The sequence below is a fragment of the Bidens hawaiensis genome, unplaced genomic scaffold, assembly GCF_021521415.1.
Source record: "Bidens hawaiensis isolate Kalapana, Puna unplaced genomic scaffold, B.hawaiensis_p1.1 tig00023209_1, whole genome shotgun sequence".
Classification (NCBI taxonomy): domain Eukaryota; kingdom Viridiplantae; phylum Streptophyta; class Magnoliopsida; order Asterales; family Asteraceae; genus Bidens; species Bidens hawaiensis.
The window spans coordinates 198,454-220,283 of record NW_027493636.1 but is presented as its reverse complement, the minus strand read 5'-3'; positions in this window follow the sequence as shown (position 1 = coordinate 220,283).

Sequence of the window (21,830 nt, the reverse complement as noted above, 5' to 3'; positions counted from 1 at the left end):
AACAAGAGTTTGTGTTAAACTTACTAATAAAGGAAACTTTGTAAATTGTACAAGATGTTTTGCAAAATGATTTGATAAGTGAACATAATCTTGTGTGGATGATTAAAGACTTGTGGTTAGGATTACTTTAGTAAACTCTATTGTAAAGATTGTTAGTATGATAATAAGGTTATTAAAAATTGCTACTTACTAGTAATAGAAACTTTGTTGTTAAAGAAATCAAGAATGTGTTTGTTAAAGGATAACAATGGGATGAAATAAGATGTTAATATGGGTTAATAAGATCTGGAAATTTTGGTACATAAACACCTTGTAGAGATTGTAGAAATAACATGTATAATTGTATAGTTGAATACTTAAGCTAAGGCTTGAGCATGTGTAGTTAAAAATTTGTTTTGTGTGCATACTTGGTGCTAGATGATCAAACATGGATGTGATGATATATTACTTGTTATTATATGTATATTTGCTGTACCAAATGGTTTGGTTTTGACATTGTGACTTAAATAGCTTGTCGGTGACTTTAACGATCGGAAAGTTCGACTTTTAAGGTGAACCGACATGAGTTTTTGGAACTGAATTAAAACAGCTCCTAAAGTCATAATATTCTTATATTTAACATAAGTTAAAGTATAAGAAAAGTCAAGAATAGCAAAACTTAAACCAACACGGTTCGTGTCGCCAAAACCGACACGAAAACGTTAAAAATTGACATTTTTAAGAAATTGGCAACAAAATAAAAACCAAAACATTTTTATTGAAAAACCAATAAAACTTGACTAAAAACTATATAAAAAGTGTTCTAGATAATTTAAAAACTAAAAGTTTCATAAAAATGACAACCGGTTCGTTTTTAAGCTCAAAATCAACGAAACCGGCAAAACCGACAAAACCGATTTTAATAGAGTCAAAATTTTTCCAAAACACTCCAACAACTAAAGGTAATAATTTTTATAAATTTTAATAATTAAATTAAATTATTAAATAAAATAATTATTAGTTGATTATTACTTGTTTATATTTTTAAGTATAGAATTATAAGATTATAAGTAGTAAACTTTATGTGTTATATGCTTGTGTGGAATTTTTAGAATAAGAATATGTATATTTTAGTCAAATTTAAGATTAACGAACGTGTACTGATATAGGAACGAGCGTTTATTCGAACACCGAAATCAAAGGTGAGTTCTTTCTCCGAAAAGCATATTGTATATCTATGTTCGTATTTATACATATATGTTTTGAAAACGCATTATACTACAAATTGTCGTTATTGTGGGATGAATCAATTTGGTTAAATAACTGTTAACCGAATTGAGGGCACAGAAATGTTGGTAGATCTATCGGGGTGACGCCCCCCACTTCCATTCGAAAAGTGGGAATATTTCGAGTATGGTACGTTTCGAGTTATCAAATTGGTAGTCATACACGCGTTGTATTCGTAGCTAGTTTACAACTAACGCTTTTTGTGCTTAAAAGTAAAATGCGGGTTTCGTTATTGTGTTATACCGTGTATGATCGGTTTTATTGGGAGTATAATGGCCGTACACCATTATATTCATGTGTTGTTTATATATAAATTGTTTATATTTATATAATAAGTTTTTCTTCTCAGGAATAACTCACCAACATTCGTGTTGACCCAAATATTATTTAAATATGCTTTGCAGGAAAGTGAAGGTTTCGAGGTGGCATGGAAATGAGAGCGTGGGGTGTTTGAACAAAAGTGATATGTTGTAAACCGTGCATCAGCACGTGTAATAAACTCTGATTTTTGTAAAATGTTTCCTTATAATAAAAGATGATGCTTTTATTATTAAATGTTTATTATTGTTGACTATTGGCGTCTGTCATAACCCGAACGAATTAAAGTTAAGACTTCCGCTGTGTTAAGTTAAGGTTTTCGGGGTGTGACATTCTTAATGTCCAAGCTCAAAGGATGAGCAAGACAAAATGAGTGGTATCCCATATGCATCTGCTATAGGATCCATCATGTATGCCATGATTTGCACTAGACCGGATGTGTCATGCGCCTTGAGCATGACAAGTCGATACCAACAAAATCCGGGAACTAGCCATTGGGTGGCTGTTAAGAGCATATTGAAATACCTTAGAAGGACTAAGGATATGTTTCTAATATATGGCTCTGGTGAGGAGGAACTCGTTGTAAAGGGTTACACTGATGCGAATTTCCAAACTGATCGAGATGATTCTCGATCACAATCGGGATATTTTTTCGTTCTTAATGGTGGTGCTGTCTCATGGAAGAGTGCAAAACAAGATGTGGTAGCCTTATCCACTACTGAATCAGAATACATCGCCGCCTCATTGGTAGCTCAAGAAGCTGCATGGATTAGAAAGTTCATTACCGATCTAGGGGTAGTCCGTACCATTCAGGACCCTCTAGAAATCTTTTGTGACAACGAGGGTGCGATTGCTCAAATCAAGGAACCCCGCGCACATCAAAAGACTAGGCACATTGAGCGGAGATTCAACTACATAAGGGATGAAGTTGAAAAGGGAAAGATATGTATTCGCAAAGTTCACACTGATCAAAACATTGCGGACCCACTCACGAAACTCCTTGAAAGGCCGAAGCATGAGGGTCATACTTGCGCCTTAGGACTTCGATATTCTAGTGATTGGATTTGATCAAAATTTGTATTTGGATATTGGAACAATTTTATTTTAACTCAATCATATGGTTTTGGTTATGGTCATGTTCTTGAGTTATGTTCCATTTTAGTATGTTTAAATCCGTGAATAATTTGAATTATTCTAAACGTCCGTAGTCGTTCATATTTGTGGGAACAAATGTGAAAGTAAGACTATTATGAACTTGGATTGGTAGATATTCATGAGGTATGAATATAGCAAAGGGTTGCTGCCAAGGTTCATAGATATTTATGGGATAAATATTGGACTGACCCGCTCTCAATTTTACTGCATGGAATCCTTGGGATTTGTGATCATAAGTAAATTTGAGTAAAGGCGAACTTCATAGTATCCTCCGACCTGAGATACATATTGGGTCTTGATATTCATCGACTATTATGCTTTGACTTAGTTCTTCACTGCTTTGAAATATGTCAGTACATAAGGCTAAGCTCAAGTATAGTACAAGGTGATAGTTAGAGACGTGTGTAGTCAATATGGGATTTGTCCCTCTTATTCGTTGAGAGTTAAATGTCTAAGGCCTGACAAGTTAAATCAACAGAGAATGATCACTCTGTGTCTCTGGATTTAACATGACATTTGTGGCAAAAAGATAAATGATAGTTTCACCTAAATCATTTTCAAGTATGGGACTTGAAAGGTGATGTTATTGAATGGCACTTCGTCATGCGTATTAGGGGTAGTAAACCGTAGTTAGGCGGTATTTGCTACTTGCATCAATCTTCTATGTATCTTGTGCAAGTGGGAGGTTGTTGGAATTGATCTGCCCAAGACACATATTAGGGTTGATGTGGCTAGTACGTATTGATCCAAGTCGGGTCATATCCAATAACAAGCTAGACAAACACCGAGAATATTTGTTTATGTATGATATGATCATAAGTAAATGAATATTGACACTTGAGTTATTTGGAAAAGGGTTTCTAAATAAAAATGTACTTGTGTAATAAACAAATCATATGGATGATTTATGTTTTATGAGAGAACATTACATGTTGTTAATTAAGTTGGTTAAATAACAATATGTGAATAATGGTTACTAAGTATGTCACCCAACATGTAATAAGTTTTGTTATATCTTATAAATATATATATATGGATATATATTTATGTTATAAAACAAAATTAATAATATTAATAATGTAAAGGAATCTCTTACACTTGATATTATTTTATTATTAAAGTTGAGGTAGTGGAGACATGCAATGGATATCATTGGTGGAGAGAAAGATGCTTTTGAATAAAACCAAGTCTTTCTCTTTCCTTCTTTTATAACACATAATTAATTATACACAAGTAACAAAGGTTTCTCTCTTCTCTTTTCCTCTTGGATTTTCGGCCAAGGAAGAAAGGGTTATCAAGTGTTCAAATCCTAGCTAGAAGTGGTGTCTTGTTGGAGCTTGGGGTATACTAGCTTGAGGAGCTTCCATATTCAAGTTCTTGCCTTTCAATCATCATCCTTTTCACACTTCTTTGGTTACTTGAAAGGTAGTTTAACATGCATGAACTTATAGTGACATGCATGTGTTTGATAGTGTGTAATTCGTATTTGGATCCGGGTTTGGGTTTTGCATGTATTGAATTGGTTCTATACACTAAAACTAACAAGATTTAAAACTTATATCCGCTGCGTTTTTGGTAAAATAAGGATTTTATCACTTCGATAATCTTGTTAAAACCCAACAATAAAGTACAAAACTCACCCCATAAATGAGTAATTAGATCTTGCGTTTGTTTAGGACTCTTGGCAAACTCTTAACAAAAAGTAGCTTTAAATTTACTTTTATTTTAATAGATTATATAGTTTATTCTAATTTAAATCTAACTTTCTTTAAACCTTATTTTATTATCTTTTTTTCAATCATCCCATTGTTTATACTATTTAGATTTACAGAAAAGGTTTATATAGACTAGATGGATGCTTAAACTCTTGCATTTATTAAACTATATGCATCATGTATAAATGTATTCTCCAGTTGAGGAGCCAGTGCCCAGTAGTATTATTTATGAGTTCAAGATTTTTCGGTTCTTGAATTTATTATTATTGGGCATTAAAATTTTTAGGTTGGGTCGGAGCACATAAAAAAGTGTAATATGATTTATTAATTGGTAAGCTTTCTTTTAAAAAATCGTCAACCTCTTAATGCACAAATTCAATACAGTGAATACATAATTCAAAAAATAAACATATGATTCTGTACATAATTCTAAACACAAACATAATCAAAGATAAACATAAAGCATATATGAAAAACATAAACAATTAACAAAAACTAACCTTGATTTCCTTTTACTCAATTTGAAAGTTGAAAGCAATGAGGGATGATTATTTATAATTTAGGTATTAGTAGGGATGAAATCCAAAAATTAAACAACCATTGCTTGGTAGAGGGTAGTCGAGGGTATTGGAGTCGAGGGCTCCGATCGTTGCCTACTCGCTTGGAGTCCGATCGTGGAAGGCGCGAAAGCAGATTGGTAAATGAACCCGGACGGAACCCGGCAACGGTAAATCGGCCCACCGGACAGCTGAACCACACCCGATTGAGTCATAGCAAGAAAAAGAACCCGGTGTTGGTGGAGCCCTGGGAGGATTTAACCGATGATGAATTAGATGCAAAAAAAGAAAAAGGCAGGGGAGTAAGTGGGAATTGGGAAAGTGGGAAGCATAATTGATGCACAAAGAGAAAGGATTAGTGTAAAGCAACAATACACGTGTCGATAGAAAACAAAGCCATGACATAACTCTATTAGACAAACCATGGCACAAACTTAACTGCACAGTTTACAAAACACTAATGCATAGTTTAGATGAAATTGTAGTATTATAAATTTATTTATTGTTTTATAAATTTTACATTTATTTGTATTTGTTAGGTTTTATGTGTTTATTGGGTTATTGGCCTACTTTTTAATTGAATCACGTGTTTCTCTTAAATATAATGTTCAACCCAATTGCCTAATTCAATAGGGTTTAGTATTTATTTATAGTTTCTTTAAAAATTTATATAAGACGTTATTTACTGATAATTTTTTACTAAAATTTTAATAATTAATGGGTTTGAATATCTGTTTAATATGATAACATGTTCGCTCTCCTTACAAGAATGAGTTTGCTAGTTAATACGTTCATATATACGTATATATAAAACTGAAAATAGATTGTATTCGAGTTAGCCCGAACCTCAATGCGTATCTCCGCCCCCATGGCAATATCAATTCACAAAGAAGACAGTCGTTTCAGTTACTAATTGACATGTGACCAACCTTTAGATGTCATGTGACTGATGTGGCGAACATCTGATTCATCTCTAAGACCATCTCCAAAAAAATTTTATTCAAACCAGCCACGTCACTGTCACATAGTTTTCTTAAAAACTATCTTTTTTACTCCAACAATACATCTTCTCAAACCATCTTTACATATCCACATCATCACTTATTTTTACATTTATTTTAAATAAGAATTTCACAATACTATATAATATTTACTTTTTATAATTTTTATTTAAATAAACAGCAATATAATAAAATTTTAGGAAAAAGTAGATTAACTAAAATATAACAAATAGACAAACAAAAAAATCACATAATTTAAAATGCCAATTAATAAATCAATAATAAAATCGTTAAAAAATAAATAATAAAATCAAATTAAGCGTAGTAAAATCGATAATAAAATCGTTAAAAACTAGCCGTTAATCGTTAAACTAGTCGTTGTGTAAAAATACACAAAATAAAAGACATTATTTTTTAGATAAATATAAAAAATATGTATATATGTATAATATTTTAATTATTTTATAAATATAAATATGGGTATATATATATAATATGTATATGTGTGAGTGGAATGAAAGATGTGATGTTTGGGGCCCACAATAGTTGGTTTTTGTTGGTTTGAAAAACCCAAACTCAAACATTGGTTTTTGGTTTGAACCAACCACTCCAATGGTTTAGATGGTTTTTTGCTTGGTTTGAACCTAGAAAAGGTAACCATCGGAGATGGTTTAAGCATTTCTTTGACTTGCCATCAAATCTCCTTTATCCTTTTCTTTGACATTTTGTTTATTTAGCTATTTGGGTTTTAATAATTTAAACTATACACATTGACCTATAATAATCCATACTGGTTACATGATAATTGACGTACAATTTCAACTTTCATTTTTTTATGTCAAGGGAAATCCCATTACAGTATTCATCATAGATTTACACTCGATTACCCATTCCCAATCTGGTTTATAACAATCAACATGAGCAAAATCGAGTAAGAATCAAATGTAAATCTTTGATGAATGTTTATTCTAGTGGAATTGCTGTTGTCAAAGAAAGTAAAAGTTAGAAGTATCACATTTAAATTGTAAGTATGAACCGTCATCCGTCAATTTCTATAAGTTTGGATTATCCAAATTCAGCTTGTCTTTTTTCGTTTTTTCTCTTTTTATTATTATTATTATTATTATTATTATTATTATTATTATTATTATACCTAACAAAATGCTACAAACATTAGGCGTGTATGTACTCTATGCAGTGGTAAGGTTGGCGTACAAGAGATTCAAAGTTGTTCTACAACTTAATTAGCTATACCTATTTAGCATGTAATGTGTTTAATGATAATCTAAATATCAAAAACGCAGATAACAGGGTAGGGGTGTTCAAAAGAATCTAACTCCGAATCCGAATCCATATCCGAATTATCCGAAATTTCGGATATCCGATTCCCGGGCATCTGAAAATTCGGATTCGGATAGTTCGGACATCCAAAAATCCAAATTTAGTTTTTTTAAATGATTTATTATATTTATTGTCACAGCCCTCGAACCCTATACATCGGGAGGGGGACCGTGAACATCGAGTGGTAGAATCGGTGTTTATTAAAATAATTTGCAGCGGATATATTTCATCAGGACCGTAGTTTGGATAATTGATCAGATTTATAAAAACACTATGATTTTTGTTTCATACACCGGCAATAAAACCCATTTTTTTATGCAAAGATGACTATTATAGAGATAAACCATAATTTTCAAAACACATTTCTTTATTCTTGTGACAAACCACTTATTCAAGATGAAAGCCCGCATGCATCATTCATGTGTCTCTAACAAGTCACCTGAAACATGTTTAAAATATTTGATCAACAAGAAATACTAGTGATAACATTCATTTGTAAATGACACATTCCATCCGATTTTATACGATTGGTTACACATTTTACAGTTACAGTATTAAGTTGTTATTACATCTGCTTGGTTACAAATTACCGAAAGTTACTTGTCACTCGACTCTTTATGTGACTTTGGTCATATTACTTATTGGCTAACACTTGTCCAATAAGTAACGTGTAATAACCCATTAGGCAAGCCTTGTATACAAACCCTACAATACCAGTATTAACCATCTCGTAAGTCTACTAAGACTTAATCACTGTAATGTAATTACAATCCTTTATAAATATATTTGAAAACATTTGGACTATCTGTCATGAGTTTTCTAAGTTTAAAAATCAGCATGACAGTACTGGAAAACAAGTTATATTACATAATCAAAAATTTGATGTGCGAAAATATATATAAATAGTAAACACGAATCACAACTAAGCTTTAAAAACCAAACAACATATCCTAGTTCACACAAACGACAAGTGCATCGGTCGCGCATAGCAAAGATAAGGAAAGTCCGGATATCGAACTCGAAGACACGTGAGAACGACTCAGATTATAAAACCTAATCCAAGTCTTACCTAATAATATTTAACTGATTTTATTATTTATTTTGAACTAATTTAATTAACTAGAATACTAAGAAATAACTAAACTTAACGGAACTAACTGGAAAACTTAACGCTATTTAATGATAATGGGAAAACGAATCACCTAGGTAGGATGATTTAACGGCTATAGGATGACTCGAGTCCTAACATGTGGTTGAAACCAGGGTTCTAAAGATGAGCTACCATAGGAGAAGTCAAGGCATTGGGTCCCTACGGCCAGTTTTACTAGTAAATCCTAACAACGTCGAGATAACTTTTAATTCTTGGTTGTTTATCTATGGTCCATGTCTAAATCATAACTAAGGCTTGAGCTATTACAAACCTAGGAGAAAAGGGGTAACTCTATACTAAGGACAAAATAACTCAACTCACAAACTCACCTAGTCAACAGTTGGAAAAACGCACATGGTCTCGCAATGAATAACCAAATTAACTAAACTAGAAAGATAGGCCGACACCTAAGGTTTTGGTCCAACTCAAAGGTGGTGAACCTACTAATTTTAATGATCTAGGCAGCATAAACCCCAGTGATACATCTACCACAATCAATCAACACACAAAGTATTAACCAAACTTAGGCAATTAACGATGACACGAAACTAATTCAACCATACGGGGCATATGCAACCCGAGATACATCTATGGAAACGGGTAAACACGGAATAATATCACAAAATAAGAGCTTTACAATAGACAAACAATCAACCACTCGTTAAACACCCTAAACTAGTTAATTTAAACCATTAAACATCAAACCTAGGTGATTCAAGCAAGTTTAGCCAATTATATTAAACGAACAGTAGATAATATAGATAAATATGATAAACATGTTCATTAGAATCTGATTACAACTTGTTTGAATGTTTGAACCTCAAAAACAAACACACAATCGTTAAAATACTCAAAACCGACAACCAGGTGACGAAACTCGAAATTGGCAGCTCCTCCTCCCTGGTATTTCATCTGGAACAGGTCCTTGACGGCTGTAATGTAAGGCCCAGTTCCCGATGTCCTACTTTGGCGTTGGATTTACTCATAAACACAGTTCTAAATATCAAAGTTAATTAAAACTTTTCGCGGAATATAAAACTTCAACCATATATATTACATAAAATTTAAAAACTTATCTTATCATCTTTCAAATTGTCTTTCAAAATAATATATAGTTAAATAAACACCATAACATTTTTCTTGAAATGCCAGTATCTTCAGCCAATGCCATGTATCCTTATTTAAGCGAGTTGTCTCAACCTATCCACCACCGTGCATAGAAAAAGTCAGCTACGTTGAGTGCGTTCTAGTTAATCAGGAAACATACAATACATTCACATACTTACATATATATATATATGTATCCGAAGATACATATTCAAATACTTTACATGTTACCTTCCTTTCTTACATTCATACATACATTTTTACACACATTCTCTCACATCATCACACTTTCATACCATCTATTCTGTCTTAGATATTATTAGGGTCTCGTCCCTTCTGTCTCAGATATTGTTAGGATCTGGTCCCTTCTCTCTTAGATATTCTTAGGGTCTAGCCCCTTCTGTCTCAGATATTATTAGGGGTGTTCGCGGTCCGGTTTTGACGGTTTCAGGTCAAACCGTAAACCAAACCGTTTGTAACGGTTTTTTATTCCCAAAATCCATAACCGAACCGTTGAACTTTAAAACCGAACCAAACCGAACCGTTAATAACGGTTTGGTTTCGGTTTGATTTCACGGTTTAGGCTTTATTAGGCTAAAATAATGAAATATAAAATGGCTTGTTAATCAATTTCATTGCATATCGTGTTTCTATTTCAGGGCCTTATAAGAACCATGAAATCGATAGGAAAGCAGTCATTTAAAGCTTGTTAAACTAATTCAATAAAGTTTTTTTCTTTTTTTCCTTATGTGTGTGTTGAATGTAATGTCAAATGATAAAAGCTATTTTGTTAAATAAAACAATTTCTTTTCAAGTGTAATAATCTTGTTGTTTTATTTATATAGTTGTTTAAACATCACCGATATGAAGAACAAGAAAAAAGAATCAGTAGAAGCAACTGAAGCAGATACATAGGAGAACAAACAAAATATTATACAAATAGATTACTAAACCAGCCAAATTTTAGATAATCAAATACCTATAATATACAATATAAAAAAGATTAAATAAATTAATATCTCACGGTCCGGTTCGGTTTTATACGGTTTGAAAGTTTTAAAACCGTAAACCAAACTGTTCGTTACGGTTTGAAAAGTTTGAAACCGATCGACCGAAAGATAACAAAAAAACCCGACCGTGAAACGAAACTAATGAACGGTTTGGGCGGTTTAACGGTTTGAAACCGAATCGTGAACACCCCTAGATATTATTAGGGTCTGGTCCCTTCTGTCTCAAATATTATTAGGGTCTGGATCCCTTCTATCTTTACACTATTTCATACTCTTCCAAACACACTCATTCCATACATACTCTTCCTTACATACTCATTCCGTACATTCTACACATTATCTTTCTTGACAGTTGACAATACGTGCAATATCCGAAGATCGTTCACGTATCGACAAACATTCATTCATAACATCAATAATTATATTTATCACATCTATCACATGACATACACTTACCATCTAAGTGTATTAACATTCACGTTTGATTATGCACACAGCCCCGAACACATAACAAAAAAGTGGGGCTAGAAACTCACCTAGATCTTGTTTATTTCTGAGTTTATAGTAATACCCTTCTTTAGCTGTGCACGACTAACTGTATAATAATTACAAGTATCAATTAACTATATCATACTTCTAAGTTATGGCAACACCTAGCCACAGGGGTCCGGGGGCAATGCCCCTGGCAGCGGGGTCTAGGGGCGGTATCCCCTAGCAGGGTCCAAGGGGCAGAGCCCCTGGCTGGGGCCGAGCTGTTTTATTTCCATTAATAGTCCTTTATTAAAAGTTTATTAAAAGTTTATAAGTCTGGGCTATTCTAATCGAATCCTCAGTCTATTCGAATGGTAGGTTTTATTTGAATGGACCTTCCATTCGAATGGCAGATTCTATTCGAATGGTCCTTCCATTCGAATGGCCAGATTCTATTCTAATGGACCTTCCATTCGAACGACCATATTTCATTCGAATGGTCAGATCTATTCGAATGAACTTCTATTCGAATGGTCTGATTCTATTCGAATGGACTTCTATTCGAATGGTCAGATTCTATTCGAATGGTCATTCGATTCAAACACTTTTCCACATTCAATTCGATTACTTGCTTAACAAGAGGTTTCCTTTATAACTTGGTTCATATGCTTTCCATCCCTTCCACTTTCCATTCGAATACAAACACTTTGTACTCCAAAACCTTCTATTCGAATGCTTCCACTGTAGCTTTTTAATATCATTATTACCACATATATTAACATCCATTCTCATATTTCAGTATTATATTTTTAAACGTTTTCCTTTCTATCTTAGACCAAGAGCTAGATCGTTTAATTATAAAGTTTAAACCTTTATTGATTTCAAACCCGTTTAAGCTAGATCTAGGGTTTCTATATGAACTGTACATATTCGTAAGTTCATTAAATCCTCTTTTAACATCAATTTATATTTTTATGGTATAACAATACCCGATTTGCCTTAGTACCAAGTCTTAGGGAAAACCGTTCTTAAAAACAAAATCTTTATATATAAAACGTACCTCTTGACGTATGTTAAGTTACGGGTTATCTTATCGCATAGCTTATGGACTTATTCTTGGTTTCTTAGCTAAAGATATATTAAAATCCAAGCTTGGTTCTTGGACCTTGAATCTCAACCGTAAGGTTGAGAGTGTTTATGTTTTTGAGTGTGTAAGGAAAATTATGGATAAGAATGAGAGATTTTAGGGGTTTAGGGAGGTTTATGGAGTATATTTACGCTCTCAAGCCCATTGACCTAAGGCTCATCACCATCTCTTATTCCATCTTTCATTAACCAAGCCCACACTCTTTTATGTTATTTAACTTAATTAAATATTAACACACTTTTAAATAAACACAATCCTTTTTATTTATTATTATCAAAAGTAGGACATTACATGTAACGGTGTGTATTTCGTTTTAGGGTTGTAAGGTTTTTTAAATAGATCATTAAACTTGTGTAACAAGCCCAAACTAAGTCAAAATCGGTCCAACCAGGCCAAATAAGACAACATATTCGGCTAGCTGAAATTTGAACATCATGACAGCCTAGGAACGCCGCCACGCGCAGCCTTGAGGGTCCAACCTGGTCGCCTAATGTGACCAGGTCCATTTTCTGATTTTTTTATGGTTTTTACTCGCTTAAACATGTATACGCACAACGACTTCAGATTTGATCTTCGTTAAGCTTTGTTTCCTCTTCTTAGGACTTGTTTTCCATGCTATTCATCATAATAACTACACTGATCAAGAATATGTAACTTTACGAACGAAACAATTGATAATCGTTAAAGTTTAAGCACAAAACGACATACAAACTAGCAAGGAAATATGTGTGTTTTACAACACATCAAACATTCCCCCACTTAAACCTTTTTGGTCCCTGAAAAAGTAAACAGCACAGGATCATACTCAAGAAGAAACTAACAACTCTCAGCATAAAGAAATTCTGATTATTATTATTATTATTATTGAATAGGGTTACAAAGAAATAACAGGCACATATCCCCTCTATATATAATTGTAAACGTAGTATCAAGACAATAACATAGGCTATAATTAAGGCAGGAGAATAAATGATAATTGTGATATTCATTGAAGTAAATAATTGGTTTCCATTACTCCCCTCAAGTTGGAGCATGAAGATCATGAATGCCCAATTTGTCAAGTAGTGTACGAAACTGTTGTGCCCCCAAAGGTTTGGATAGGATGTCCGCAATTTTTGCTTTAGTTTTGATCTTCATGGGATGTATGTGTTTTGATTTGACACGTTCTCGAAAAGATAAAAGTACATCTCAACATGTTTAATACGTTCACGAAAAACTGGGTTATTTGCTATATGAAGAGCATTTTGGTTTTCACAAAATAATGGCGTTGGTCCGGTAGGAGCCACTTCTAGGATGGTAAGGAGCCACCTCATCCATAGAACTTCACTAACGGCACTTCCGTTGCCCGGTATTCGGCTTCCGCCGATGATCGTGAGATGACTGGTTGGTTTTTAGACCTCCATGATATAGGGGCTCCTCCTAAAAGTAACAGATAGCCCGTTCTAGATCTCCTTGTGAACAGACATCCAAGCCAATCAGAGTCACAATATGCTGTGAGATCACTTACTCCTTCTTTAGGGATTAAAATTCCTTGCCCGAGGGTGGATTTTAGATATCTAAGGACTCGATTTGCTGCCTCCATGTGACTTTGTCATGGGTCACTAACGAATTGGCTCAAAACATTGACAGCATAGGTGATGTCAGGTCTTGTGGCTTGCAAGTAAAGGAGTTTCCTTACCATTCTTCTATACTGATGAGGATCCACACGTGGCTCTTCTTCACATGTGTCCAATTTCAAATTTTGCTCCATTGGTAACACGCTCGGTATACATCCCAACATACATGTTTCTTCTAGGATGTCGAGTGTATACTTTCGTTGGCTTAGCACCATCCCTTCTTTAGTTCTAGCCACTACGATATCAAGAAAAAACTTTAAGATGCCAAGATCTTTGATGCTAAACTTGTCATTAAGGAAGCCTTTGGTTTGTTGTATTATGTTTAAATCATTCCCCACGATAATAACGTCATCTACATAGATTAGGGTGGCGACCAAAACGGTCTTATCTTTAAAGAAAAACAATGAATGGTTGGCCCCCGTTTTTTTGAAACCAATTTCCAATAAGGAATTTGTGAATTTTTGGTACCAGTGCTTGCTTGAGTCCATATAGGGTATTCTTTAGTTTGTAAACTCTATTGTCTTCCGGCTTTCCAAAACCTTGAGGTATCTTCATGTAAGCATCTTAATTCAAATCCCCATGAAAGAAGGCGTTATTGACGTCTAGTTGGTGGATATGCCATCCTCATTTCACTACCACAGTTAAAAGGGTTCGAACTGTTACCAATTTAGCAACAGGATCGAAGGTCTCGTGAAATTCCACCCCTTCCATCTGTGTAAATACCTTTTCCACAACAAGGGCCTTGTACCTTTCAACATCCTCGTTTGGTTTGTATTTAATTTTGTAGACCCACTTTAAGTCAATTGCGTGTTTTCCTTTTGGTAATACTTTGAGTCAATTTCCCGTTTTCCTTGTACCTTATTTTCTTCAAGGGCTTGGATTTCCTTCTTCATTGCTTCTACTCATTTCGGGTCTTTCACTTATTGTTTATAATGTTTTGGCTCATTACCCAAAGTAATAGCTGACAAAAAAGCTTTATGTGTATTAGTAAACTTATCATAGGAAATGTAATGTGCTAAGTGATGTACCGTTGAGGACCCTTGATCATAAATTGTTTGCTTGTGGTCTATTGATGGAGGGAGCCTAACATCAAAATTATCGAAGTGCTTCGGTTGGAATTTGTTTCTCTTTGGCCTGGGCTGGATCACATGTTAAGAGTCTGACCCAAAATCATCGTCATTGTGCATATGGTTTGGTTGAAAGTGCTCAATATTATTAGTGGGATCATTAATATTTTCGGGCAGTGGGTCTTCATCTATATTTTGGATTTCTTGCGACTCATAAATATTTTCAACATTTGGACTTTCTTCTGTGTGTAGTGTTTATGGCCCATTATGGAGCCTACCTTCACTTTATTCATCATTGTTTTTAAAATTGTGCTCAAACTCACTGTTTGGTGTTGTAGTTTCTTCAATGTTATGTTGAGATCCGATTAGGGCCTCATTTATGTCTTTTTAATCCCACTTTGGTGGAAAAACAAATGTTTCTTCTTACTCCACTTCGTTATTGGTAAATGGAAAAATATTTTCTATAAACTTGACATCTCTGGATATAATCATCATTTGGTGTTGGATGTCATAAATTTTATACCCCTTGGTTCCTTGTGAGTAACCTAAGAAGATTCTTGGTCTCCCCCTTACTTCAAATTTATCTCCTTTGGTCTTCATGCTTCTGTAATAGGCAAGACAACAAAAAACCCTCATATATTCATAGTCAGGTTTTAGATTGTATAATAACTCATGGGGCGTTTTGTTCCCTACTACTTCGGATGGCATTCGGTTTATGACGTGGGTAGCCGTTAGAACACTTCTCCCCAAGACTTTGTAGAAAAATTTGATTCAAACTTCAATGCACGTGCTATTTCCAACAAGTTTCGGTGTTTTCGTTCCACCACACCGTTTTGTTGTGATGTGTGTGGACAAGTTGTCTCTAGAATAATCCCCTCCCTGGAATAGAAATCGAGCATATGATTTGGGGTAAAATCCCCCCATTATCACATCTTATCCTTTTAACATTTTTCTCAAACTGTATTTGTATCATCCTATGAAAATTTTCAAGGCAAACGCTTGTCTCATGCTTGTGTCTAAGAAGGAGCACCCATACGGCTCGACTAAAGTCATCCACTATAGTAAAAAAAATAGCTTGCACGTGTGATGAAGGTGTACAATATTTTCCCCATATGTCACAATGTAACAAATTAAAGCAAGCATAAGTTTAAGTAGCACTAATTGGAAAAGGTAATCTTGCAAACTTGGCTTTTACACATGACTCACAATGGTCTTTATAATTCAAAGTAACATTTTTGAGAAAATCAACATGGGGAAGTTTACCAGTTGATGGATAACCTAATCTTTTGTGCCGCACACTAAGAGTAGTCATCATAACTTGCCTTTCGCCTCCTGTCATCCCCATCTTGCATAGACCATCTTTGCAATAACCCACTCCAATCAATGTCCTCGAACGCAAGTCATGCATTACACAAAATTCAGGAAAGAATGTTACAACACATTGAAGGTCTTGTTATTGTCTATTGATGGATAGTAGGTTGCACTTCAAATTTGGAATAAAAAGAATCTCCATGGCCGTCATTATGTTCGGTGGGGTATAATCGCCCCCACCTTCTACAGCTATGGCTTCACCATTTGGTATGCTGACAGGTGGTTCATAACTTCTATTATTTTGTTTTTAAGCATTAAATCATTAAAAATTATATGTACGGTTTCACTCGAATCAATTATCCACTTACCTTCTTGACCTATGTGACCTGTCATGTTGGCTTTGGGTGTGATTTCTTCTTCGAAAACACAATTGTTTTTACCGAAAAAATGCATAAACTGTTGATATTGTGTATTAGTCATTCCCGGTATCAGACTCGACTGCCCTTCAACACAAGCTAACTTCAGTTTTGCATTTCCTTGTTTTGCGGAAACGTGAGTTTGGAATGTTGTAGCTTCAGTGATGGGCCTTCTGATTCCCGAAATTGCTCTCTAGTAGTTGGATGGATGAAGGTAATAAGGAGAAACATGGCTAATAACCCCTTTATTACCATATACTTCCTTATCTTCATTACCGGCCATGGAAGTTTCGTTTTAGGGTTTTGGTTTCTTTCTTCTTCTTTTGTTTGGGTTTTAGATCTTTCTTACGATGGCTCTGATGCCACAAAGAAATTATTATTATTATTATTATTATTATTATTATTATTGAAAAGGGTTACAAAGAAATAGAAGGCACATATCCCCTCTATATATAATTTTAAACGTAGTAATCAAGACAATAACATAGGTTATAATTAAGGCATGAAAATAAATGATAATTGTGATATTCACGAAAATAAATATTGGTTTCGATTAAATGTGAGTGATACAAAAATTCGAACGTCTCACTTTGCAAGTTTACAATTAATGAGTATATGGTATTGAGCACATAGGTTAAATACAATATAGTATATCTTGATTAGTATAAATCCAATAATCATAACGATAATCATGAGATTAGAAACTTTTCACGATGACACAATGTCTTACCTAGTTCAGGCGGAGCTTTTGGATTCGCGTACAAAAAACTTCTTTCAATCGAATAGGGTATTGTTACAACTACTCGGTATTATACCAACACCTTATATAACAGAAAATTGAGAGAGATAGAAAGATTTTGGACGATGGAATGAAGGCTGATTTACATCCTATTTATAGTTGATATTTGGTTCCTTCTCGTAGCGTGAAGAAATACAAAACAAGTAGCTTCGCGTTGCGTGAATAATTATAGGGTTGCTGAGTCAGCCCTAGCTAGGCCATGTGGTGTGCCACGTCTCACTTTTGCGTAAATATCACTTCGCGTAGCACAAAGGGTTAACTAAGTGATCTTCGCGTAGCGCGAAGAACAAAAGTTTTTCGGGATAAGTTCTAAGCCTTCGCGACGAGGCTTAGGTTTACTTCTTCGCGTAGCGCGAAAGAAGTAGTTTTCAAAAATACTAAGGGGCTGTTTGGTTCATTCAGATCTGAATGAGTCAGCTCTGAATGAATATATGTCCCATTCAGCAACAACAGTAAGTATGAATAATTCAGACCTAATTTCAACCATTAAGATATTTTTCTGTTTGCAACCAAATAGTCTGAAGTCTGAATGAATCAGATATTTTCATTCAGATGTAAACAAACAGCCCCTAAGACGACACTCAAGCGCCGCGAAGTGCAAAGTGCGCTATCAAAGCGCCACATTGTTCCCATTACACTTTGCTCAAGCCCGTGAGTACTTTGCACCCTCCACTAGGACCAATAGGTGTGATTCGGTTTATAACAATATTATCATATGAGCTCTATTTTTTATAAAAAGCTTACAAGTTTTGTAATCTAGCGATGTGGGACAGAAACTCACTTTCTTATTTATACCAAGTGGAAAAATTCTATTTTCTTTCCTTCACCAATGTGGGATGAAAATTCATTTGTTTTATTTTCTTCATTATGGGTTGTTATATTTATATATTTATTATTTAAAATCATAAATCCCTAAGTTCTAATCAGATCTGTCATTCAACTTCTTCACACACAATTTGAAAACGCTAATCCAAGAATCTGTATTATCCCTATATGCTTTTCTGATCACCGCCACGCCACCCATTCTTGCCACCAGCACTCCGCTAAGCCTTAGATCAAGACGCCCACAGATCTGGACTGTAACTAACAAACCCTAAAGGCGCCGTCATAATAGATCCATCATCACCTTACCTTGCCGTTAACCGATAATCAATGAAGATGGAGAAGGGGATGACAGAGTGATGGTGATTAGTGGATGGCAGTACTTCATAGGCGATGGTGCTACATGGCTAGGCGGTGGTTTTTGTTGAACGATATGACTGGACGGTGGTTACTTGCTAACTTGAAAGGCCCCGATCCCGGTAGCCCTAATTTAATGTTGGATTTACTCATAAACACAGTTCTTTCAAATCATAGTTAATTCTAAACTTTCGCGGAAACGTTAACTTTAATTATTCGGTACAAAACATTAATCTTTTATCAAAAACCATAATATAAAACAATATAGTTAAAACAACATTTCTTTCATCTTTAGATGCCAGTCGTTCAATACATGCCACGTGCCATCCTCATGCTAACTGTTCAGCCTGATCACCTGTGTGCATACTAAAAGTCAGCTACGCTGAGTGAGTTCTAGTTAGTCAGGCGACGTACAATACGTACGTATATCATACATACATAGATATCCGAAGATACATATCCATACTTAATCCGTTACCCTACTACCATACATACATACATATATATCTACAATCAGTCTATCGAGAGTACGTTCATAGTCCGCCATCTATACCTATACCCAAGGTCGTGAACACGTACAAGGTCCGCAATCCTTACCTATGTTCATGATATATGGTACGTGCAAGGTCCGCAGTCCTTCCCTATACCACCTTATATTAAAAACACGTACAAGGTCCACAGTCCTTCCCTATGTTGCAAACTGATTCATAGCACGTACGAGGTCCACAGTCTTCCCCTATGCTACCACATTACAGTTACAGCACGTATAAGGTCCGCAGTCCTTTCCTATGCCGATGCCTATCTATAATACGTATAAGGTCCGCAGTCCTTAACTACGTTGTCGTCTATTATCTGTAACACGTATAAGGCCCACCGTCCCTATCTACGTTTACACCTAGCACCTATATCACGTATAAGGCCCGCAGTCCTTAACTACGTCATCACCTGCCAAGTCTATGTCCAACATAAGCTAGAGGGATTTGCCATCCTAACTTACTATGTCGAACGTAGAACTCACATACCCTTCGTGTACCTGTATACACATACTTCACATATACAATAATTACATTATAGCATAAGAACACTCCAGGCGTTCTTCACCTCATTCATTTATCGTACTCCTTGTCGGTCCGTGCAATATCCGAAGATCGTTCACGCCCCGACAAGCATTCATTCATAACGATCATACATCATCCATTTATAACATTCATATCTTTATTTACAACCTGACAGTACGCGCAATATCCGAAGATCGTTCGCGTACCGACAATCAATCATTCATATCTATCACATATATCCTATATGGCATACACTTACCACTTAAGGTAAGTGTATTAACTAATAACATCGAGTATGCACACAGCCCCGAAAAACATAACAAGGAATGGGGCTAGAAACTCACCTGAATGCGGTTACGTTCACCGTTTATAGTAGTCCCTTTCTTGAGTTGTGCACGACTAACTGTTTAACAATTACATGTATTAATTAACTATCACTACCCAAATCGTCTTTCTAGTTCAATTATTACCCGCAACGAACGGAGGTCCGGGAGCAGCGCCCCTGGCAGCGGGGTTCTAGGGGCGGCAGCCCCTAGAGGGGTCCAAGGGGAAGAGCCCCTGGCTGGGGTTAAGCTGTCAGGTCAGCTTGGAAAAATTTTACTTTCATTAATTGTCTTAACGCATTTTCCATTAGGATTTTAAGTTATTATTTTATTCACCCACTCATTCGTTAGCCCGATTCGTGGCCTCGTACTGGATTACTTTTACTTAGCATCTTAAGCGAACTTAACGTTCAACGAAGTTAACTTGGCGAACTTATCATTCAGCGAAGTTACTTAGCCAGCGAACTTAACGTTCAGCGAAGTTATCTTGGCGAACTTATCAATCAGCGAAGTTACTTAGCCAGCGAACTTAGTCAGCAGGCGAAGTTATACAGTAACAACTACGGCGAACTTATGCAGGGATTAGCTGCAGGCGAAGTTGCCCAGCAGCATCCACTGTTTGACCTTAACCTCCCATAATCACCTCCGTTTCAGCCGGTAACCCTTCGATATGGTGTTAACCATCCCCGCGAACAGTCCCATGGTCATTTTCGGGTAAAACTTGGCCCGGAAAAACATAAAGTTTGGACCTTTCGGCTTAAACGTTCAAAACTAGATCTTAGGGTTCCATTTTAAACGAGTCGATAATGTTCACGGGTTCATTAGGTTCGTTTTATCATCAAGTTCATTACTTTCCGTTTCACTTAGACCCAATCTACTATTGTTTCACGTTTCAAGACTAAACGTTTATAAAAACGTAAACATTAAAGGTAAAGGACATACTTTAATTCGTTCGGTTGGTCACGTCTTGCTCGGTTATCTTGTATCTAGCTTGTATATAAGAGATCTATTGCTATTCGATGTTCGTTGGTTGTTTCACCCTCTTCCTCTCTCTCGGCCGTATATAGTAGGATGTGTGTGTGTTTTTGAGTGTGTAGAGATTATGAAAAGATGGAATGAAAAGTTAGGGTTTTAGGATGGTTTAAAGGTATTTATATCCCTTAAAGCCCATGGACCTAAGGCCCATCCCACCATCCTAATCCATCTAATTACCCAAGTCCATAACTCTTTCTATATTTAATATTAATTAAATATTAACACTCGTTTTTAAATCATAGACCTCTTTTATTTATCATTACAAAATTTGGGATATTACACACCTTCACCGGTCAATTTTAATTGTTCTTGAAAAAATATTTGTTTCATGTGCTGGGATGTAAATTCCAAATATAGACTTTGATAAATAGAACAAAATTGTAGACTATTATAATAACATATAGGGCAAATACCATAAAAAACCAACATACTTTCTGTTTTTCCGTAGAAAAGTCCCTCAACAATTTTTTGCACGTTAAAATCCCTGCACATGTTAAATTTGAACAAAGAAATGACGTAACTTTTAAAACAATATGAAACTGAATTTTTTGAAGCTTTACATGTTTTTTCCTAAGCTTTATACTACGTGGGTGTGTCGTGTTCCTTGTATAATGGATTCTTGGGAAGATATAGCAAAAAAAACATTTTTCTATTCACAAATACTTTTTAATCAACCATGATTAAAAATGTATAAGACAAGTTAAACAATCTTATTATATGTTTTTTCATTCAAATTTGTTTAAATTGTTTAGCACTGTTTCAGCTAACTAATAGTGAGTATGTTGGCT